The following is a 24524-nucleotide window of genomic DNA, read 5'->3' as shown; positions in this document are numbered from 1 at the left end:
TCCTAGACTGTGGTCTAATATGAGGTCAATACAGGTAAGTACTGCTACTATTAATTACTGATTACAACAGCTATATGGAGTCTAGAACATGACATGTCTTAGCCCTTCCTCCTCTTTCCCTTCTATTCCCTTTCCTCCTCTTCCTCAGTGTTTCCAGAGCCATAGCTAGTAAGGTGTGACTCACATTTTTACACTTGGGAACACAACCTTATTTTCTGCATCCACCTGGGAGTGAGTGGGGTAGTGTGCGGGGCAGAGGGAGTCTTAAGTTTTATCTCAAAGCACCTTTAGCCTGATTCCCAGAAGACTAACTTGTTCCCGAGTGGGTAAAATGACAAGACCACCATCTAGTCGTGAAAGCTGTACAACGCGGGATGAACTCAGCCCTGAGTTGTTAGTAATGGGCTGACAATTGACTTCTTGACACACCTATTTTCAAAATTCAACTTCGTGAAACGTCTATCCCCACGACCCAATTACAGTATTTTGTTTTGGTTTCTCATGTCTGTGTTGGGGATGGGACTCTGGCACCTGAATTTAGGCAGTTATCATTTGTGTATGTAGCCCGGGGGGCTGGTCGTCATGTCGAGGCTAGTCTGCCTGTCTTTTCATCTGAAAGGTTCAGAACTCACTGTGGGGTAATACCGGGATGCAGCGTCCTCCTAGATCACTTCTGCTCTAGGCTGGCAGCAAGCATGAGGGGAGCTGTGCAGAGCGGGTCCAGGGCAGCCTGACAGCAGGAGCTGTGTGGAAGGCAGCCTGAGACGGAGTGGGAGGGACGAGTCCTCTCTGGGACCGGGGACACACAACCGGAAACAGCAGATGGAGGATGTTGTTGGCCATTGGTGAGGTGTAGAGGAAGTGCGTAAGTCGGAGGGGTTAGAATAGTAACGTAAAGGAAGCTGGGAAGTGTGGTTGCTAAAGCTCGGTAAGTTGAGCTGAGGAGCCAAAGCCAGAAGTTGTAAGTGTGGATTCCCTGTGATTCCTCCGAGACCTGCACCGTGGGCAATCGCGTGTGGCTGACCTAGGTGTAGACGACGCGGCGGGGTGTCGAGGGGACGCGAAAACTCCCCGGAGCGGCAGTCGCCGAGGGGGGCGGCCTGGGAAAGTCAGCTTCGCAGTGGGGGGAACCGCAGCCCGGCGGCCCTGGAACCTCCCAGGTTGGAAGAGCTGCGGGGCTGGGACCCAGGAGGAAAGGGACCAGGGTGCGAGCAGTTTCTCTGCTGCTCACAAGGAAGCCAGCTGTGAAATATTGTTGTGAATATCTTACCCTCGTCGTTAAATTTTAGATCATCTGCACTGGACTAATCCTGATTTTTCTTGTTTAACCTTCTGGTTTCCAAAATATTCTTTTGGATATTTTGTAATATTGTGAATATTTTGTACAGAGACGATATTGCAGAATTGCAGCATTCTGGTTTCTGTGGGTGAGAACAGTTTGCTTGGAGTCTCCCTTGCTCTTCCTCGGGGCTTTTTGGCAAATTACTCAGCATGTTTGTGCCCATTGAGAGATCTAAGACTTCCATCATGTTTGGTCCTTGATAAATTCACTAATTCATTTGTGTATAATATTATCACTCAAATCATTTATTTACTTTAATTCCTGCCCCTGAGTTTGAACTGAGCTGTGCTTGAGTTTGGGATTCAAGTTATACTCTCTGAAAATGCTTTCTAAATATTTGCATTGTTCTAACCCTGCATCTCAATCAGGGAATCACTTGTAGAACCCTCTCTTTTTCTACTGAGCACGGTACTCTTAGAAATTCAGATGATTTCTGAACAATCTTTTTCTCATGTGCAGGTCTCACTGATCACCCAGACCTGCTCCCCTGTGCAGCAGAACAAAGAGATCAGGAAGGTAGAGAGAGAGAGAGAGGAGACCAGGATCCAGGTATGGTGGAGGGATTGGCGGCAAGGGGTTCAAGTCAATGTGGAAGTGGGACATGAGATCAGATTTGCCACATTCACTTTCACTAGAAATAATTTTGAAGACATCCATGGAGACAGAAATCCTCATGATTAGCCTATTGTAGGCACAAGAAGACTTTCCACAGAAGAATTGATAATGGAGTCAAAATTGTATTTGACCATACATGTGAGTGATGCTGTCCTTACTGCATTCACATCATTGATCATGCCATCATAATTGGTTTTCATTTCTATGATTTTAGTATATTATAAAATAATGAAAATGCCTCTAGGATTATTTTCAGAATTTTGAAGCTTTGGTATTCTAGCACATTCTCTACATCTTAGTGTTAATGTCTGTTCCTGAAAATAATGCCAACAGAGTTTTTGAAAAGAATCCGGAAATATATTTACAGACTGTTTAACTTTGTGGTGATATTTTGTTTGTGCTTTAACAAATAAAGCTTACATGAATATAGAGCGGGGAGCAAGTCACTAGTTAACCATTGAGGCCAGGCTGTGGTGGAACACACCTTCAACCCCAGCACTCAGGAGGCAAAGGCAGACAGATCTCTGTGAGTTCAAGGCTACCCTGGGCTACATGAGATTGATCCAGTACAAAACAGAAACAGAGCCAGGCTGTGGTGGCTCACATCTTTAATCCCAGTATTTGAGACTCATACACCTTTAATTCCAACACTATGGAGGCGGAGACAGGAAGGGATATGGCTGGGCCGAGAGAGGAATATAAAGCAGGATGAGACAGGAGCTCAGGGCATTCAGTCTGTGGATTTGTAGAGACAGAATACCCCATTCAACCTGGGGATTTCGTAGAGGTAAGAACTAGTGGCTGGCTGCTCTGTTTTCTGATCTTTCAGCTTTCACCCCCTAATATCTAACTCCAGGTTTTTATTATTAAGACCAGTTAGAAAACGTGCTATATAACTCCATCTACACTGCCTTTCTATGGATCTCCTGTTGTCTTGGGGTCATAACCATTCCAAGTGGTTTCCATTGCTATAATTGTAATATACTGTGAGATCACCTCTAAATTTGGCCCTCTTGGTATTTTCTGGTTCTTTTCTTTTCCTTGGTACTTTTCGGAATTACTTTCTGTAAGACATGCAAATAGCATTGGTAGAGGAATTGCTTGGAGTCTTAGAGAAGTCAGACCTCCTTCTAGGTTGTCTTGTGTTTGAAAAGAAAATGAGGCAGTGTGCCAGTTTTTACATGTTGTATATATTCTCCTGTTTTTGTCACTGTGTATGTCTGTATACTACGTTTTGTGACATGCACCTGTGTTGATCAAGGACTTTCTATCTAATGGATCATTTTATCATTTGTTAATACTGTTTAATTTGTATTTGGATACTTTTTTCTTTATTTTTCTGTCACCATTGTAATGATAATCATCAGTTGTCTTTAACAGCTGTTCATAATCATGGCATTATTTTTGAAAACCTTCCTTCTTTCTCAGTTTTTTGCATCTTTAAAAGTGAAATGAAATTTGGTAGAAAATACATGCTTTCTCAGCTGTCCTTTTTTTGAATGCTTAAATCTGTTTATATCATTTGCTTAGGGAATAATATCCATTTATATTTCAAGAAATTACTGAAAGAAATGCATTTGTTATTATTTAGGAACTTGAGTGTGATCATTGACTGGAGAGAATTTCTGTATATTGAATTTACATTATCTTATGATCTACACTGTTGCACTTTTTAATATATACATGTTGGCCATTCGACTGCTGTTGACCACAGTCTATTAATTCATTTGCTTGTTTATTGATTGTATTGTCATTTGCTTCCTTTGTAATTTTTGGTAGATTGTGGGATTTTATCCATGGTAGTATAAGTAGATATCTAATAAATGTATCTGCTGTGTAGCCCGTCTCTTCATACTTTTAATTATTACCCTTTCCCTGGATGTTTTTTATTGTGCACAGTATTGTTTGTCAGTTCCTGCTGGTGTATCAAGTGTTGTCCCTTTGTGTTACTCTGCAAGGTTCATGGTTTCAGGACATGAAGTCTGTGGTTCTTTGTGTGGAGGAGAAAATTGAAGCCAGGTTCATGTTTTTTTATGCAAATAGATACTTTTCCGAATACCACTATTTGAAGAGGCTGTCCAGTCTACAACACAAGTTCATGGTATTTTGGTAACATTCACATGGTCATTGCTATTGGGCAGGTTCTGAATCTGATGCTCTAGTGCATTGGGCTGTTTGTCTTCGTCAACTCTCATGGTACTGTTAGTTGTGTGGATCTGCGGTGTCATCTGGAATCACACAAGGATGACTGGAGCTTTGACTGTATTTCATGGGCATGCTAGAATTGTGGTTATGGACAGTTGGGAGGCACAGTGTACATTCAAGGAATGGAACCTGAGTTTATGCAAGAATAATAGGTGCTTTTAACCATCAAGCTATCTCTCTAGCACTTAATTGTTAATAGAAAATGGTATAAAACCATACTAGTCTTTTTTTTTTTTTTTTCCGTCCAAAGTACATGGCTTCTTCAACAATGGGTACTGATCTTTTACCTTTGGGAAGCAAACATGGGCAACAACAATAGCTTGTAATGTTTTGGGGATGTCTTGGACAGCTGTTATCAACAATTTCAAAGTAGGCTTCTTTTACCTGGTGTTAGTGGTTTTTTAGAAAATCTATGCCCCTGTGAGGAGCATTATCAATCCAGATGAGAACTCTTTATTTACACACTAAATGGATATGTATACAGACCTATATGTATTATAGGCATTTTTAGGTAGATGATAATAGTCTGATTTTTCTTGACTTTTTAGACATCCTTACTGTTATTTTACCCCGCTCCTTTTGTGTTTATATTTGTCCCTGTTCATAATTAAGTCTTCCCTGTTTTTCTTTTTCCTCCTTCAGATCATTCGTTCCTTGTTATTCCCCTGCCTGTTATCTTCCCCACACCTAACAGTGGTCCCTTTTTATTTTCCTGGTTACTGCAGTCACTCCAGCTTATGGATTCACATCTGAAGATTAGGAGCTAGGAACTTCCTATGAGAGAGAACACGCGATGTCTTTCTGGGTCTGAGTTACCTCACTCAGTAAGATCCAGCCATTCAACTTCAAAGCTCAAGATTTCAATTTTTACAGGTGAATTATGTTTCATATTGTATATGTACCATATTTTCACTATCCATTTGTCAGCTGAAGGACATTTAGGTTGCTTCTCCTTTGTGGCTATTGTGAGTAGAGTGGCAATGAACAGGGCTGAGCAAATATCTGTGGAGTAGGAGGGGGTTGAGTCCTTTGAACATATGCCAAGGAATTGAACAGCTACGTCATGTGCTTGACTTCTTTAACATGAGGATTTATTTGTTTAATTGAGGATTCTCTATATTGATTTCCAGAGTGGCTAAATATATTGTTCAAAGAGTGTGTGTTCTCTGTGCTTTTTGTTTTTTATGTTGCTGCTGTTTGGATTATTGGTAGTATTCTTCCTTCCCTGAGATATTGCTGTTTGCTTTTTTTTTCCTTTTTTTTATTGCTTTATAAATAATACCATTCAAAATTTACACCTCCTCCCCTCCTCCCATTTCCCTGCCAACTCACCCTCTCCCCAGCCCCTTTAGTGCTAAGAGAAGGCAGGATACCCTGCCCTGTGGGAAATCCAAGGCCATTCCCCCCCCCTCACCCCCCCATCCAGGCCTAGGAAAGTGTGTATCCAAACAGACTAGGATCCCAAAAGCCAGTACATGTAGTAGAATCAAATCCCAATGCCATTATTATTGGCTTCTCAGTCAACCCCCATTGTCAGCCACATTCAGAGGGTCCAGTTTTATCACATGCTCGTTCAATCCCAGTCCAGCTGGCCTTGGCGAGCTCCCATTCGATCAATCAATCACACAGTCTCAGTGGGTGGACGAACCCCTCACAGCCTTGAGTTCCTTGCTTATCTTCTCCCTCCTTCAGCTCTTCATCTGGAACTTGGGAGCTCAGTCCAGTGCTCCAATGTGAGTCTCTTGTCTCTATCTCCATCCATCGCTGGATGAAGGTTCTATGGTGGTATTCAAGATATTCATCAGTGTGGCTATGGGAGAAGGCCAATGCAGGCACCCTCTCCTCTGCTGCCCAAGGACCTAGCTGGGGACATCCGTTTGGACACCTGCCAACCCTAAAATGGCTACATTAATTAAGATATCTTCTTCCCTGCTCCCATATCCACTCTTCCTCCATCTCAACCATCCCACTCCCCCAAGGTTTCCCCAATCCTCCCATTCTCCCATCTTTCTCCCCTTACCTCCACTCTACTCCTACCCCCATGCTCCCATCTTTTGCCTGGTGATCTTGTCTGCTTCCTATTTTCAGGAGGATCTATATATGTTTTTCTTTGGGTTCACCTTATTATTTAGCTTCTCTAGGATCATGAACTATAAGCTCAATGTCATTTGTTTATGGCTAGAGTCCACTAATGATTAAGTACATACCATATTCATCTTTTTGGGTCTGGGTTATCTCACTCAGTATAGGGGTTTCTATTTCCATCCATTTGCATGCTAAATTCAAGATGTTATTTATTTTTTTTTTTTACCACTGAGTAAAACTCTAATGTGTAGATGTGCCACACATTCTTTATCCATTCTTCCATTGAGGGGCACCAAGGTCGTCTCCAGGTCCTGGCTATTACAAATAGTGCTGCTATGAACATAGTTGAACAAACGCTTTTGTAGTATGATTGGGCATCTCTTGGGTATATTCCCAAGAGTGAAATTGCTGGATCCTGAGGTAGCTTGACTCCCAGTTTCCTGAGAAACCACCACAGATTTCCAAAGTGGTTGCACAAGTTTACATTCCCACCAGCAATGAATGAGTGTTCCCCTTATTCCACATCCTCTCCAGCATAGGTTATCGTTGGTGTTTTTGATTTTGGCCATTTTGACAGGGGTAAGATGGTATTTCTCAAAGTTATTTTGATTTGCATTTCCCTGTTTGCTAAGGATGTTGAGCATAACCTTAAGTATCTTTTAGCCATTTGAACTTCCTCTATTAGAATTCTCTGTTCAGTTCAGTACCCCATTTTTTTTAAATTGGGTTATTCAGAATTTTAATGTCTAGTTTCTTGAGTTCTTTATATATTTTGGAGATCAGGCCTTTGTCTGATGCAGGGTTGTTGAAGATCTTCTCCCATTCAGTAAGTTGCCTTTTTGTCTTAATGACAATGTCCTTTGTTTTACAGAAGCTTCTCAGTTTCAAGAGGTCCCATTTATTCATTGTTGCTCTTATTGTCAGTGCTACTGGGGTAATAATTAGAAAGTGGTCCCCTGTGCCCATGTGTTGCAGACTACTTCCCACTTTCTCTTCTGTCAGGTTCAATGTGGTCAGATTTATATTGAGGTCTTTGATCCATTTGGACTTGAGTTTTTTGTGCATGGTAATAGATATGGATGGATCTATTTTCATTCTTCTACAGGTTGACATCCAGTTATGCCAGCACCATTTGTTAAAGATGCTTTCTTTCTTCCATTGTATATGCGAAAATAACTCCTTTGTCAATAATCAGGTGTTCATAGGTTTGTGTATTAATATCTGGGTCTTTGATTCGATTCCATTGGTCAATGTCTCTGTTTTTATGCCAATACCAAGCTGTTTTCATTACTATAGCTCTGTAATAGAGTTTGAAGTCAGGGATGGTAATGCCTCTGGAAGTACTTTTTATTGTATAAGATTGTTTTGGCTATCCTGGGTTTTTTGTTTTTCCATATAAAGTCAATTATTGTTCTCTCAAGGTCTGTGAAGAATTTTGTTGGGATTTTGATGGGGGATTGCATTGAATCTATAGATTGCCTTTGGGAGAATTGCCAGTTTTACTATGTTGATCCTATCATCCAAGAGCATGGGAGATCTTTCCATTTTCTGGTATCATCATCAATTTCCTTCTTCAAAGACTTAAAGTTCTTGTCAAATTGATCTTTCACTTCACTTTATGCTATTTGTGGCTATTGTGAAAGGTGAAGTTTCTCTGATTTCCCTCTCTGCTTCTTTATTCTTTTTGTATCAGAGAGCTACTGATATTTTTGAGTTGATCTTGTATCCTGCCACATTACTGAAGGTGTTTATCAGCTGTAGGAGTTCTTTGATAGAATTTGGGGGGGTCACTTATATAGACTATCATATCATCTGCAAATAACAAAAGTTTGACTTTTTCCTTTCCAATTCGAATCCCCTTGATCTCCTTATGTTGCCTTATTGCTATTGCTATAACTTCAAGCACTATATTGAAGAGGTATGGAAAGAGTGGACAGCCTTGTCTTGTTCCTGATTTTAATGGAATGGCTTTAAGTTTCTCTTTATTTAATTTAATGTTAGCTGTCGGCTTCCTGTATATTGCTTTTATTATATTTAGGTATGGCCTTGTATCCCTAATCTCTCCAAGACCTTTATCATAAAGGGGTGTTGAATTTTGTCAAATGCTTTTACATCATCTAATGAAATGATCATATGTTTTTTTCTTTCACTTTATTTATATAATGGACTACATTGACAGATTTTTATATGTTGAACCAGCCCTGCATCTCTGGTGTGAGCCCATATTTCGATATGGCACAAAAGCCATTTCCCCTGTCCAAGCTGATCACATAACTCTGCAGACAAGCTGTCTCTGCCCTTAACAAAAGCCAGGATGTCTGCTCCTAGCTTCTTTTGTTAGAATGTGGATTACCTGAGAAGAGGTGTTTGACTGAAGCTGATGATTTAGGAGTTCAGAGGTTTGGTGCTTCCTTCCTTTTGTAATTTGGAAGGTGTCTTATAGAGATGCTAAATCAGGGCCTACCTTACTGCGAGAGGCGGATGTGACTTGAGCCCAGGCACCTGGTTGCCTAGGTGATGGTGTAACGTGTCGTGTCGTTTCCCCCCCTCCCCCATATGGTGTGGGTATATAAAATGTTTGGAGAATAAAAGGAGATTCTGGCCTTTTCCAAGATGACGGTGTAAGCTCTTAGTGTCAGTTCTTTTCCTCGCGACTCCGTTCCAGCCGGGTTAGGGAATCAGAGAATTTATGTTGGACCCTCACGGGCCATGACATAATTGGTGCCAGATAACGTGGGGCTGACCACTGAACCCCAAGATTAAAGACATCGTGGAGCTGACTACTGAACCCCGAGACGAAGGCCGGAGGAAGAAGTACGAAAAGGAACGCGGTGCTGACGGCCATACTCCATGACCCCGGAGAAGGGACAACACGAGAGAGACTGTAAATGCTGAGCGCTGGATCCCAGAGGGAAACCGAACAAAGCACGGAGGAGAACACCAGGCTGATCTGCGTTTCCCAAAAAGCAAGGAAGAAGTGACCAGACGTGAGGAACCCGCGAGAAAAAAAAATCGGTGGATGCGTGAGTAGTGAGCGCTCAGAACTAGAGATGTAAAATAGAGAAAGAAATGTAGAAAAGCGGGACAAAATTTAAATCGGGAGTAAAAATCTGTATATAAGTCAGATGTAGGATAAGGAAAAATTATCCAGTTATATATGTTGGTAATTTAGAATGGAGCAGAACAATGGCAGAGATATTGAGAATCTGTAAGCGTGATAGATACAGAATTGCAACGTTTATTGCTTGCTAAATGAGTAAGAAAGGTAAGAAAAAATGACTTTTGGCCCAAGAATCACCAAATTACCGCTGAGATTGAGGTGCCACGTGCTCACAGTAGCCAGTTAATCTAACCCACCTGTAAGTAAAAGGCAAGGAGGAGCAAAATTAAGTTTAGAGAGCAAATTTAACCTCACACAGTCTATAGAACAGAGGAGAGGATTCAGAAATTCTCCTAATTTTATGATTTACAAGTTAAAATAAAAAATAGTTTTAAAAAATCCGCCCACCAGAGCTCAGGAAGGCAGTCTAACAAAGTGAGCCTATGTCCTACCCCCTGCCGTGCAGAGCGGCTTCAACTGAAAGAAAAAAGCCAGGTTTAAATTAAAGTAGCCTCTGAGATAAGCAGGTTAAAATGCTTTTCCATTTCACAATTTTGCCTTTTTGTCAAAATTATGCTGTTTGTAGGCAAGTGAATTCGTATCGAAGGTGGATTGATTTCAGTACTGTGCCTCTGTAGTAAAGTTTAAAGTCAGAGATTGTGATGCATTCGGAAGTTCCTTGATTGTACAGGATTTTAAGATTGTTCAGGCTAGCCTGAGTTTTTGTCTTTTCTCACAAGGTTGAGGATTGTTTTTTCAAAGTCTAAAAAATTTTGTTACAAGTTTAATGGACATTTACATTAGATCTGTTGATTGCTTTCAGTAACATTGTCAATTTTGCTATGATTGGTGCTATCTTTACAAGAGAATAGGAGGTCTTTCAATTTTCTGATGGCTTAAATTTCTTCCTTCAGAGATTTAAAGTTCTTGTTATACAGGTTTTTCAATTTGTGTGATTACAGTTACTCAAAAATATTTATGGTATTTGTGGCTATCTCGTTTATGTTATGTGTAGAGGAGATACATTTGAGTTGTTTTAAGAGTTGCCTAGGTGATGGCGTAATGTGTCGTCCCCCGTCCGTGTCGTCTCCCCCCCCCAACCCCCCCTCCCCCGCTCAATTTGGTGTGGGTATATAAAATGTTTGGAGAATAAGCGGAGATTCTGGCCGTTTCCATGATGACAGTGTAAGCTGTGTCGGTTCTTTTCCTCGCGACTCCGTTTCAGCCGGGTTAGGGAATCAGAGAATTTATCTTGGACCCTCATGGGCCACGACACTCTGGGATGAAGCCTGCTTGATAATAATGTATAATTTTTTTGGATGTGTTCTTGGATTTGGTTTGCCAGTATTTTATTGAGAATTTTTGCGTCAATGTTCATGAATGAGATTGGTCTGTAATTCTCTTTCTTGGTTGAGTCTGTGTGTGGTTTTGATATCAGGTTTTATGTAGCTTTATAAAAAGAGTTTGGCAATGAGTCTTCTGTTTCTATTATGTGAGACACATTAAGGAGTAAAAGTATTAGCTCTTCTCGGAAGTTCTGGTAGAATTATGCATCAAAACCATCTGGTCCTCGGCTCTTTTTGGTTGAGAGGTTTTTGATGTCAGCTTCTATTTCCTCGCGACTTATACGTCTATTTAAATTGTTCACCTGGTCTTGATTTAATTTGGTGGATGGTACTTATCTTAAAAAAATGTTAATTTCTTTTACATTTTCCAATTTTGTGGCATACAGGCTTTTGTAGTAAGACTTAATAATTTTCTGAATTTTCTCAGTGTTTGTGGTTATGCCTGCCTTTTCATTTCTGATCTTGTTAATTTGTGGGTTCTCTCTCTGCCTTTTAATTAGTTTGGATAGGGGTTTGTCAATCTTGTTGATTTTTTTTTTTTTTCCAAAGAACCAGCTTTTTGTTTCATTGAATCTTTGGATTGTTTTCTGTTTCTGTTTTGTTGATTTCAGCCCTCAGTTTGATTATTTCCTGTCTTCTACTCCTCCTGGGTGAGTCTGCTTCTTTTTTTTTTTTCCTAGAGCTTTCAGGTATGCTGTTAAGTCTTTAATGTGAGCTTTCTCTGTTTTCTTTATGTGGGTACTTAGTGCTATGAACTTCTTCTTAGCACTGCTTTCATAGTGTCCCATAAGTTTGAGTATGTTGTTTCTTTATTTTCATTGAATTCAAGGGAGACTTTAATTTCTTTATTTCTTCCTTGACCCAGGTGTGGTTCAGTAGGTGACTGATCAGTTTCCCTGAGTTTGTAGGGTTTCTGTGGGTAGAATTGTTGTTGAATTCTAACTTTATTCCATGGTAATCCGATAAGACACAGGTGGTTACTAAAAATTTTTTTTGGTATCTGTGGAAGTTTGCTTTGTTACCGATTATGTGATCAATTTTTGAGAAAGTTCCATGAGATGCTGAGAAGAAGGTATATTTTCTGTTTGGGCGGAATGTGCTATAGATGTCTGATTTGTCCATTCGATTCATTACATCTGTTAGTTCTCTTATTTCTCTGTTAAGTTTCTGTCTGGTTGACCTGTACATTGGTGAGAGAGGAGTATTGAAATCTTCTACTATTAGAGTGTGGAGTTTGATGTGTGATTTGAGTTCTAGTAATGTTTCTTTTACATATGTGGGTTCTTTTTTATTAGGGGCGTAGATATTCAGGATTGAGACTTCATCCTAATGAATTGTTCCTCTTATGAGTAGTGTCCTTCTTGATCTCTTCTGACTGATTTTAGTTTGAAATCAATTTTGTTAGATATTAGGATAGCCATACCTGCTTGTTTCTTAGGTCCATATGATTATAAAACCTTTTCACAACCCTTTACTCTGAGGTAGTTTCTGTCTTTGAGGTTGAGGTATGTTTCTTGTAAACAGCAGAGTATTGGGTCCTGTTTTCGTATCCATTCTCTTAAGCTGTGGCTTTTTATAGGTGAATTGAGTCCAGTGATATTAATGACCTGTGGTTGTTAACTCTGGTTATTTGTTTATTTAATTTTTTTGATTGTAGTGTTTGTGTGTTTCCCTTATTTGAGTTGTGCTGGTAGAGGGTTGTCAGATGTCTGTGTTATTATGGGTATTGTTGGCTTTGTTGGGTTGTGGTTTTCCTTCTAGTACTTTCTGTAAGGCTGAGTTTGTAGCTATGAATTGTTTAAATCTGTTTTTGTCCAGGAATCTCTTGCTTTCTCCATTGATGGTGAATGCAAGCTTTGCTGGGTATAGTAGTCTGGCCTTGCATTCCATGGTCTCTTAGTTTCTGCAGCACATCTATCCAAGACTTTCTGGCTTTCATGGTTTCCATTGAGAAGTCAGGTGTAATTCTGATAGGTTTCCCTTTATATGTTACTTGACCTTTTTTCTTTACAGCTCTTAATATTCTTTCTTTATTCTGTATGTTTTGTGTTTTGATTTATATGGTAAGGGGATTTCTTTTTTTTTTTGATCCAGTCTATTTGATGTTCTGTATGCTCCTTGTACCTTCATAGGAATATCCTTTTTTAGGTTAGGACAGTTTTCTTCTATAAATTTGCTGAATATATTTTCTGGGCCTTTGAGCTGTATCTCTTCTCCTTATTCTACCCATATTATTCCTTGGTTTGGTCTTTTCATGGTGTCCCAGATTTCCTGGATGTTTTGTGTTAAGAATTTGTTGGATTTGCTGTTTTCTTTAATCAATGAGTTTATTTCCTCTATAGTATCTTTAGCCTCTGAGATTTCTTCTATCTCTTGTATTCTGTTGGTTATACTTTTCTCTGTAGTTCCTGTTCGTTTACCCAGATTTTCCATATCCTCAGTTTGTGTTTTCTACATTTACCTCCATTTCAGTTTTCAAGTCTTGAACTGTATCCATTACCTGTTTGATTGCTTTTTCTTGGGTATTTGTGAGAGATTTATTCATTTCTTACTTTTTGTTTGTCTTCTCATCCATTTCTTTAAAGGAGTTTTTACATCCTGTTTAAGGATCTCTTCTTTCCATCATGTTACGTTTAAAGTCGATTTCTTCTACTTCTTCTGGAATAGGGTGTTTAAGTCTTCTTGTTGCATGATCACTGGATTCTGGTGTTGTCATGTCGCTTTTCAGGTTCTTGGAGGAATTCTTGCATTGGCGTCTTGGTCCAATCTTTGCTGTGACTGACTGTGTACTTGGGGATTTTTCTTGGTCTGCCCTCTCTTAGGACCAGTTGGTAGTGGAGCTGGCTGTGGTGGTGGATCTAAGGACCCCACAGATGGAAAGAAGTGCCTTCTGGATGGATCTCCTCAGTGCAGGAGTAGGAACTCTTCCTGGGCCAAGGACCTCGCAGACGTTAGGGCAGGCTTGGGGGAGGCAGGGTCCTGTGGAACAAACAAAGAAACCCCTGCAGCAGGAGCTGGAGGGGCCCTGTACTCTGTTCCCTGACGGTCAGGCTGGGCTGACACACACACTTACCCCCCTGGATGGATCTCTTCAGTACAGGAGCAGGAACTCTTCCTGGGCCAAGGACCTCTCAGACATTAGGGCAGGCTTGGGGGAGGCAGGCTCCTGTGGAACAAAGAAGCCCCTGCAGCAGTAGCTGAAAGGACCCTGTACTCTGTTCCCTGACCGACAGGACAGCTGGGCGGGCACACACTTACCCCTCTGGATGGATCTCTCCAGTACAGGAGCAGGGACTCTCGGTGGGCCAAGGATCTCGCAGACAAAAGGGTGGACTTCTGCCGTTTGCTTCTTTCCCAGTTCTCTTGTGTTTATCTCTTCTTCACATGAAATTTATTATGTCCCATGTTCTCATGGATAATTCTTCTGACTCTCCAGTGTATGTTTTGCCTCTAATTTATTATCTTCAGTGCTGCATTAGTGAAATCAATTGTGCTAATTCCAGACTATCTTGAAATACACTTAGGTCTACACCAATTTTAAGAGAGTATTTTTCTAGTTGCAACAATCTTGTTGATGGTGATTTTTTTTCTAAACTTTAAGGGTTGTTCCATGTTCTCCTGGATTTGGGATCATTGTCTAGACACCTGCTCATATTCTGTTGCTTGGATCTTTTCATGTGGTTTGGCATGTCTAACAGCTTTCAGTATTAATTTTTGTTCTTTCTTTTTGACCTCTCAATGTGAAAGTCTACCAAGCTATCTGTTCATTGCTCCTGAAAGAGAAACTGGAAGAAGAGAAGCAGTAAGAAATGACTGATTCTCCAGTTAATCTGTCCCAGGTCAGTGGTTGTGTCCTCTCTTTTTCTACAAATTAAAAAAAAAAAGTTTGAGATAATGTACATCCTAATTTTCTGATAATTTTTTTAACTTTGATATAAAAAGTGTTGCAAGCAAACAAACAACAAAAGTCACTTGCTAAATCTGACCAGACCCAAAGACTATACAACTCAATATACTGTTTTGCAGTTAGAGTAGTCATTGGGAGCGGAAGCTCTTCAGCCTCACATGGGAATTTTTTCACTCTCTAATATATTTTTATGAACTTATCCAACACACTCAAAACAGATAAAAACCAGTGACAGAATTAGAACTAGAAATGTAATTACATTTATATCCTTTTTCCTAACTGGTGTTCCTTAACTACATTCAGTCCTGCCTCAACCCCTAATATGTAACCTTTCTTACTGTCTATTTTCCATATTCTACTTTGCCCACATGTACATGGTTTCCATAAATATCTATTATTGGCTAGATTCTGCATATGAGGGAAAACATGGCTTCTTTCATTATGACACTCTATGACTTCATTATTACACTTTCTAAGTCCAACCATTTTTTTGTAGATTTTCATTCTATTTTTCTCTTCGCCTGAATAGTATTCCATTTTATATGTATACCACTTTGATTATCCATTCATCTGTTGATAGACAATTAGAATGATTCCAGTACTTTCCTAAGGTGAATAAAGCAGCAGCAAACATGGGGTGTAAATAGATTTTTAGTGGGGTATGGACTTCTGGGTATATGCCAAGAACTGAAATAGCTGAGCTATACATTAATTTCATCTCTAATTTTTTAAATACTCTCCAAACTGATTTCCACAATGACTGTATTAATGTATATCACAACCCTCACACACATCCACACACCAACAGTCAATGAAGCTTCCTTTCTCTCCATATCCTCTAACGTTTGTTGTCAGATTGGTTGGTGACAACTATCCTGCCTCACGGCAGTATTTCAATGTAGTTTTAGTTTGCATTTCCATAATGACATTTTAGTGATTCCACACATTTTTTTTTTAATATTTATTGGCCAATTGTCCAGTCTTTGAAAAGTTTCCATTCAGTTAGTTTTCCTATTTGTTGATTGGTATTTCTTTTTCCTTGGATTTCTATAATTCTTGATAAATTCTAGGTATGAGCTACTATCCAAAGTACCACTGATACAGATTTTTCCCCCTTCCTGTGGGGTGTCTGTGCTCTGCTGTTTTCATACAGAAACTCCTTATATTCATGTAGCCCATCTGTTAATACTTGGGTCAGTTCCTGTGCTAATGATGTTCTTTCTAAGCAGTAAGTCCTTGCCCATCCCAGGATCTTCATGAGTATTCCCTGTTCCTATGTTTCTATTTTTCTGGTTTAATTAAGGTTTTTGGTCCATTTTGAGTGAATTTTTATGCATGATGAAAGGTAAGAATCTAATTTCATTCTCCCATTGGATCCAGTTTTGCCAGCCCCATTTGTTGTAAAGGCCATATTTTTATAATCTCTTTTTGCTTCCTTTATTAAATATTAAGTAAGCATAGCTTTCTGGGACCTCTATCTTATTCTGTTAGTCTTCTATTGTTATGACCATACTAGGCCATCTTTATGATTGCAGCTATACAATACAATTCCATAATTCCACATATATTCTACCACTTTTTGTAATTCTACCCTACCACCATTTATTTATTTATTTATTGAGGGAAAATTTTCCACATTGACTTATAACCTGTAACTTTGAAAATATTTCAGCTGTGACACATGAACTAAAAATACATGTTGGTGCCCCATTGCTATAGTGAATATACTGTGTAGGAGGAGGCCTAGCTAAGCAGGGAAAACTAAACCGAAGGCTGGGAAAAAGAAGGGCAGAGTAAAGGAGAAGCCATGTAACCCTGCTGGAGACAGACATTGGAACTTTAGCCAGTAAGCCACAGCTGTGTGGCGATACACAGTTTACTAGAAATGGGTTAAATTAAGATATAAGTGTTAGCCAATAAGAAGCTAGAACTAATGGACCAAGCATTGATTCAAATAATATGGGTTCTGTGTGATTATTTCGAGCCTGAGCAGCTGGAAACTAACAAGCAGCTCTTCCTTACAACAATACTGCATTTGCATTTATTAGTCTGTTTTGGTTTATGTGCCATGTAGGCTCTACATATGGGATCTGTCCCATTTCCTTGAATCATGATTATAAAAACACATATTAAACATGGGCTAGTTTCCACAACATCTTAAAATAATGGAATTAAAGAGATTTATATCTTGATTCTTTTTTGTATTTTCGAAACAGGATTTCTCGATAGCTCTGGATACTGTCCTGGAACTAGCTCTTGTAGACCTGCCTTGCCTCGGACTCACAGACATCTGCCTGCCTCTGCCTCTGCCTCCCAAGTACTGGGATTAAAGGTGTGCACCACCACTGCCCAGCTCATATCTTGATTCTTAATACAAAATAATGCTTTGTTCATAATACTAATGATTTAAGTACACTAGGGAGTGCAGAACATGGCAGGAACATGTGGTTTGAGTTTGTTATGAAATTGATGTTCTTGAGTGTAAACTCAGATTGATTATAGTCTACTTGTATTTCTCTTTGGTATTTAATATCACAACAGTGATGATATGTCCATGTGTTTGTTGAAACCTGCTATCTGTTTTTCTCAGGACATTGGCTGCTCACATCACTCACTTGGTTAGGCTGTTCAAGGGTCTTTTTTATTTCTCTTTTTCTTTTTGCACCAAACAGGATTCCTCTGTGCAGTCCTTATATATAACATCATTATATAACATCATGTGGAATGCATCAATAAAGGTGTCTTGGAGTATTGACTGATTGATGTGCATAAGGCATCACATTTGGTGCAGAAAGAACATTCCTCATGATTGCTTTGTTCTAGTCAGTTCCTGCAAGAATCATGGCTCTGCTTCCCTAGCCTGAAGCTACAGTGTTTTAAAGTGGAGACTGGGGAAATGGGCTCTGACCCTCAGGTTTGCATTGCTATCCTGACTCGTGGCTCAGACAAAATATGTCACTAGTTTCCATTTCCAGAAAAATAAAGGAAGAATTATGAACACTACTAACCTAAACTCTGTTAGACAATGTAGCCTAAATGCTAACAAGAACATATTGAGGATTACAAAATTCAGACACAATAGCTGAGATTTTTCTCCTGAGACATTTTTTGTGCTCTATTATATTTGCAAAGCATAAAAAATGAGTATAATTCTCATATAATTTATTATATTCATTTATTCATTAGAAATCTGTCATTCCTGAATACATTCAAGTTACTTCATATGTGTACATGCTTAGGTGTAACTTAAATTTATTATTTAATGTGCTTTTGGACTTCCCTCAATTTTTATAGCTCTTCAATGGTAAAATTTTCTTCTAAACCTCTGAAAGTGTTATTTGTCAAAGTTTCCTTATGCATACTGTTGGACAATTTTAGATTATGTCAAACATGGCTGATACAGATTTAAAATCTGTCTGGTAGTGGGTTAAATATTCTTATAAATTAGTTCATAAACTAAATTTTTTATGATTTTACATGTTAATATAATAGCAAGTATGCAGTTTTGTTACACTCCTTACCGTGAAAAAAAAAACAAAAACAAAACTCTTTGACTATAAAGTCAGTCATGAATTCTACCTTCTATATCTACCCTTTCTCTCTGTAATGGTGTGGCACTGGAACTAGAGTTTAGACATCCCAACTGAGTCTGTAAGTTATGTGAGTTATGGAAGGCCCACGTACAGACAGGATTGATTCAGAGTCAGAATTTACCGTGCTCTGCAGACACAGCATTTAAAACCACATTTCTTCATCATAAATTTTCCTTCTGAGATATGTACCACTGTTATCCTGTAGGATATAAACACAGCATCCATAACAGATAGATAACCTTGTCCAGACCTTAAATGTGTATTGTTTCATGTATATTGGTTGTGAGAATGTTGTGGCATTCCGTTGTCAGTTAGAAAGCCCTTGTAGAATACAACTATATTAGAAATTAACTTTTTGAGGAGTTGTCTTTGCTCATCCACATTCCTGATTTGTATAAGTCTCCTTATATCTAGGAAAGTGCTCTACCTGGTATCACGTGATCACACTGTAAGTTTTTATTTCAGGGTCTGTTGACTTTCGGGGATGTGACTGTGGACTTCTCCCAGGAGGAGTGGGAATGCCTGGACTCTGCTCAGAGGACTTTGTACATTGATGTGATGTTGGAGAATTACAGCAACCTAGTCTCTGTGGGTGAGAACATTTTGCTGTAGAATTCCTAATTCAGGCTTTGTTTGTACTGATTTTCTAAGTTGTAAACTCTCTGTTAGGCTGTCTTGGAAACAACAGGAGATTAGGAAAAGTTTGGTAGTAGAAAAGAACCTTTTCTTAGTATTTTGCTGTTTTCTTTCCATTTTCCATGTTAGAGGTGTCCAGCACCTTTCACTTTGGTTTCAAGATGCATTCAGAAACTCTGTAGCATATAATATTTCCAGCCACATGTTCCTTTTCAGTTTTTTCACTTTCATTGAAATAGATTTTTTTTTCTCATACAATATATCCTAGTTATACTTTTCCCTCCCTGTATTCCTCCAAGTTCCTCCCCATTTAGCCTTCCCTCAATATCTACTCCCTTTCTGTCTCTCATTACAAAGATCAGGCTTGGAGCCAGACATAGTGAGGCACACCTTTAATCTCAGCTCTCTAGTGGATTTCTGTGAGTTTCAGGCCAGCCTGGTCTACAAAGTTTGTTCTAGGGGATCCAGGTCTATTACTCAGAGAAACCCTGTCTCAAAACCTGCCTCCCCCCCCCAAAAAAAATGTGCAGGCTTCTAATAAATAACAACCAAGCATCACAAAATAAAATACAATAAAACAAAAACCATCATTGAAGTTGGACAAGAAGGAAAAGAGTCCTAAGAACAGGTACAAGTATCAGAGATACATTTGTTCTCACACTCAGAAATCCTTTGATAATACTAAGCTTATAGCTATAATACATATGCAGAAAGCCTGGTGCATATCCATGTAGGCCCTGTGTTTGCTGCTTCTGTCTTTGTGAGTTCACTTGCACTTGGCTAGTTGGTTCAAAGGACCTCGATCTTTTGTTGTCCTCTATCCCCTTTGGCTCTTAGACTCCTTTCACCTCCTCTTCTGCATGGATCCCTGAGCTCTCAGGGGAAGGAGTCGATGAAGACATCTCATGTAGACTTTCTCTATATGTACTGTCTGGCTGTGGTTCTCTACATCTGTTCTCTCTGCTGCCGGGGGGAAGCTTCTCTGTTGATGACTGAATAAGCTATGAGTATAGAAGAATATCATCAGGAGGCAATTTTTTGATACTATTTTTTTTTTTCTTTTCACATAAGTAGTTTTTGATTTACACTAGGTCTCAGGATTACCTATTCTCTGTTTCTTGGTTACCCAGGCAGTATTGGCTATGGGTTCCATCTTGTGGATTGAACCTTAAGTTAAAGCAGACATTTGTTTGTTACTCCCACAATTTCTGTTCCAACATTACCCTAGCATATTGTGCAGGCAGGACAGACTACTCTAGGTCACAGGTTTTTAAAATATTTTTTGTTTTGATTTGTTTCTTCAAGACAAGATTTTACTCTGTAGCCTTGACTCTCCTGGAACTTCCTCTATAAACCAAACCTCTCAAACTCACAGAGGATCCACTTGTCCAAATGTGCTACCACTACTTAGTTTTCCTTTGATTCTTTTAAGTAAGCCTTTAGTCTTCAAAGGAATTGGTCTTCTGAACAGTACTTTTCATTGCTTTACATTAGTAAGTACAAACACTGTGAACCTAGAATTGTAGTAAACTCTTCTTTAACAATTTCACAGAAAAAAACGTTTTAAAATAGACACATGTATTCTAAATATAATCAATCAGTAAGCTCCATCCTAAAGCTAATTGCTGATTCCTCAGTTATTTGTTTCTTCTTCTTGAAGGCTGTCACTCTGGGGGATAATTCATATGTATGTATATATATATATATATATATATATATATATATATAGTTGCTGGTTGACATATCGTAATAGAGAACATAGTGAGACACAATCACTCATCAGATGTTTATTATTGGAACAAGCCCTATTAATCTGAACTGTACTCATTTTCCAGAGAACGATTACATATATGATCCTGTCCATCAGCGTGTGAATAATGAAAAGGAGTCTTCTCAGTGTAATGAGCTTGGCAAAATGCTTCATGACCCATCCACATGTGCACTTTCTAGAACATGTGAAGCTACAGAAAACTCTAATAACTACAGATGCGGTAATCACAGGGAGGACTCAATTGACTCTTCAAACCCAGACAGACATGAAAGCATGCACACTGGAGAAGAACCTTGCAAATCTAAAGACTGCAAGAAATCCAGCATTACTCAAGATCAGAGAATCTACACTGCAAAGAAAGAACACAGGCAGGGAGAATATGCTGATTCCTTTCCTAATGCATTCAGTGTTGTGCAGCAAACAATCTGTAATAGAGAGAAATCACACCAGTGTGAGGAATGTGGGAAATACTTCAGTAATTCCACAAACCTCTCTGTGCACCAGAGAATACATACTGGAAAGAAACCCTATAAGTGCAATGTTTGTGACAAATCTTTCACCCAGTGTACAAATCTCAAAGCACATCAAAGAACTCATACTGGAGAGAGACCTTATGTATGCAGAGAATGTGGAAAGTCATTTCGTTACTTGTCAGCACTTAAAAGCCATCAGAACGTGCATACAGGAGAGAAGCCTTACAAATGTCAGGAATGTAACAAATCTTTTTCTCAGGGCTCAAGTCTTAAAACGCATCAAAGACTTCATACTGGGGAGAAACCTTACAAATGCAGAGAATGTGGAAGGTCCTTTCCTCAGTCCTCAGCACTCAAAAGCCATCAGAAATTGCATACTGGAGATAAGCCTTACAAATGTGAGGAATGTAACAGCTCCTTTGCCCACTATTCTAGTTTCAGGAGACATCAGAAAATCCATACTGCTGAGGAACCTTCTGATTATGAAGTATTGTGGCGAAGTCTTACATCAGTTTTCACACTGTAGAAGCCATTACAGACTGTATACTGGAGAGGACCCTTACAAATGCAATGACCATGACACAGATTCTTTACCCACTATTAATCATTTAAAGGCATCATAAAAATCATTCTCTAGAGATATTGTATGAATGCAAAGATTGTGTTAAGTCATTTCTTGAAATATGACATCTTAAAAGGCATTACAGAATCCATACTGGAGAGAAACGTTATAATTGAGAGGTATGATGGCAAATCCTTAACCTAGGACTCTCATCTTAGAACACATCAGAGAGTTCATACTGGAGAGAGACCTTACAGATGTAAGGAATGTGACAAGGCTTTTTTTTTTTTTTTATTAAGGTGCGTATATCTTAGAGCAGATCAGAAAATCCTTACAAATGCAAAGACTGGGCCGGGTGGAGATAGCACACATCTTTAAAAATAACATTCAGAGGCAGACAGGATCATTGTGAGTGCAAGGCCAGCCTGATCTACAGAGCGAGTTCCAAGACAGGCTCCAAAGCTACACAGAAATCCCTGTCTGCAAAAACAGAACAACAAAACACTAACCAAAAAAAGAAGACATCAGAAAATTCATACTGTAAGAGAAAAATACCATTGTAAATAATGTGACATAGTATTTATCTGCTATTCTCTGCTTATAAATCCCAATAGTATATAATAAAAACATAAAGAAACTTGTGAATACCTTGAATGGAGGTCTAAATCTTAGAAAAATATTATAGGCTTATCTTTAAATAAAATTCTATAAAAGTAATGGGAAAGTTTTTATTTTCTTTTGAAAAGTTTTTTCTTAATGTTTATGATTGCTTTGCCTGCAAGTATTTCTGTATTCTGCATGTTTGCCTGGTGCTAGGTGAGGCCAGAAGAGGTCATTATATCCACTGAAGCTGGGTTAACAGAAAATTGTGAGCCCTGTGTGTGTTGGGAATTGAACCCTGGTTCTCTAGAATAGCATTTAGTGCTTTCAACCACTAAGCCATATATGCAATCCCTAGAAAATGCTGTAATAAGAGCACCTCTAATTTTGATGTTCATCACAAAATTCATAGTTTTGAGAAACCATCTGCAGGTGTACCATATATAATCCCCATGTGTTGTTCTTTATAAATTCGACCCTTGAAATGCATTCAATTTGACAAATCCTTTACCTAGTTCTCAAATTGTAGACATAAGAATTCATTATGAAAGAAAATGTTTTAATAATATCTCATTTTTTTTGTTCACCTTCAAAGTTTTTATAGGAGTCAAACCTTAAAAAGAGCAAGAAGGTGAGAAATTATAAAGGAATAGCAAGTGACTGAAAACATGAGCATGCTCCCACACAGCTTACAAATCTCCAAGGACTAAGGGTGTGGTCCTCCATGTCTTTAATACCAGCTCTCTGGAGGCAAAGGTAGACTGAATTCTGTGAGTTCAAGTCCAGCCTTGAAAAACCCTGCCTCAAACAAAACAACAAAAGAAATCCCCAAGAGCATATATACACCAATTTTGAAGTCTTGAGGACAAATGAGGTAGTATTTACTCAATATTCTAAAATAATATAGCTGCCAGTAGAGCTTCATGGAGTGAAAGGAGTCTCGTTGGACTTTTCCCTCAGCAATTATGAGATGGTATTTATCCCAGACTAACACAAAATGAATCTGCAACGCCCACCACCAGTTGCAACAGGCTTCTTTCACTAAGGTTGAGTACTGCGAATTGATAATTATAAACTTTGATATTTTGATGGAAATTAACATGATCATTAATGCAATATCAGGTCCTGCCCTTGGCCTATACTCCCCAAGTCATGATTTTAGATCATGTTTGTAGTAGAAGGTGCAAATTCCCCTCAATGGAGCAAGCCACAGATCAAATTGACAGGTGATTATGTCCCTAAGCAGTTGGGCCAGTTTTGTGCTGTGCACACATCCTGGTTTGTAGGTTGGTATTGTAGGATGCAGGGACCATTGACTTCAGTCATGTGAAAGCTAGCCAAGAGGGAGAATTTTCTGGTAAGTTCAAGATTGCATCCTTTTTCTCTTTGGTGTCTTTAATAACATCATGTATTTATGTTGGCCAAGCAATCTGTTTTATTTGGGGTGCCTCTGGGACCTCCTTGACCAGTAAGTCCTAGGCAGATAACCAGTACCTAGTAGAGAGAATTGGATTTAGTAGCCCTGTGAGTGGAAGCAGCATTATTCACCTGTGCTCAAAGTTTTGAAAATTATATTTCCTACTAACTTATAAGACAGTGGGATTTCATAAAGCTCCATTCATCCTTACTTTTGGTTAATCCACCCACTTTTCCTCCTTCCTGCCTCATCTAAGTTAAACATCTAGCTTATATTATCCAGCACCTTTACTGTACATTATAGCACATATAGAGTACATTATAGCACATGTATTCTACTATCTGTTCTTTTTGTATTTTTTACTTGGGTTGTAAAACAATAGGTTCCCATGTAGCTTTTTCATGGGCGTGTTATTTGAGTTGACCTTCCAGCAGCCTCAACCAGCAAAGTACATATTTGAACCATTCTCCCCTCAGTATCCTGCCTTCCTATTTCATGGCACCCATATTCTACTATCCACCCTCTCTTCCTCCATCTCCCTCTTGTCTATTTCTAGCTTCCTGACTTGTATCCTCTGAGCACAGAAAACTTGTTTGAAGCTAAGACTGACATGGGAGAAAATGTGATGTTTAACATTTGAGGCCTAGTTGGCATCACTTACCATATTTTCCATTGCCTACATTTACATCCAAATTTCACACTTTCATTTTTATTTGCAACTAAGATATACTTTTGTAGCTATATATTACATTTCAGTTACCCATGTGTCAGTTGGTGGATAGCTGAGCTGATTCCACTAGTGTGACAAAAAGCAATGAGCTACTGCTCGGTGATAACATGCCAAGATCTGAGTTCATAGCCAGGAGTGGTTA

General features: G+C 39.0%; 1 pseudogene; it reads left to right on the top strand.

Annotated features, from left to right (window-relative positions):
- The first annotated feature begins 1129 nt into the window (after window positions 1-1129).
- LOC121449199 lies at window positions 1130-24034 on the top strand (annotated as a pseudogene).
- Window positions 24035-24524: the final 490 nt, after the last annotated feature.

The sequence above is a fragment of the Microtus oregoni genome, unplaced genomic scaffold (assembly GCF_018167655.1).
Source record: "Microtus oregoni isolate MIOR12 unplaced genomic scaffold, Mior012 000006F_ref0000085, whole genome shotgun sequence".
Taxonomy (NCBI): Eukaryota; Metazoa; Chordata; class Mammalia; order Rodentia; family Cricetidae; genus Microtus; species Microtus oregoni.
Note: the sequence above shows the minus strand (reverse complement) of the source record. Positions and strands in the feature narration are given on the sequence as shown.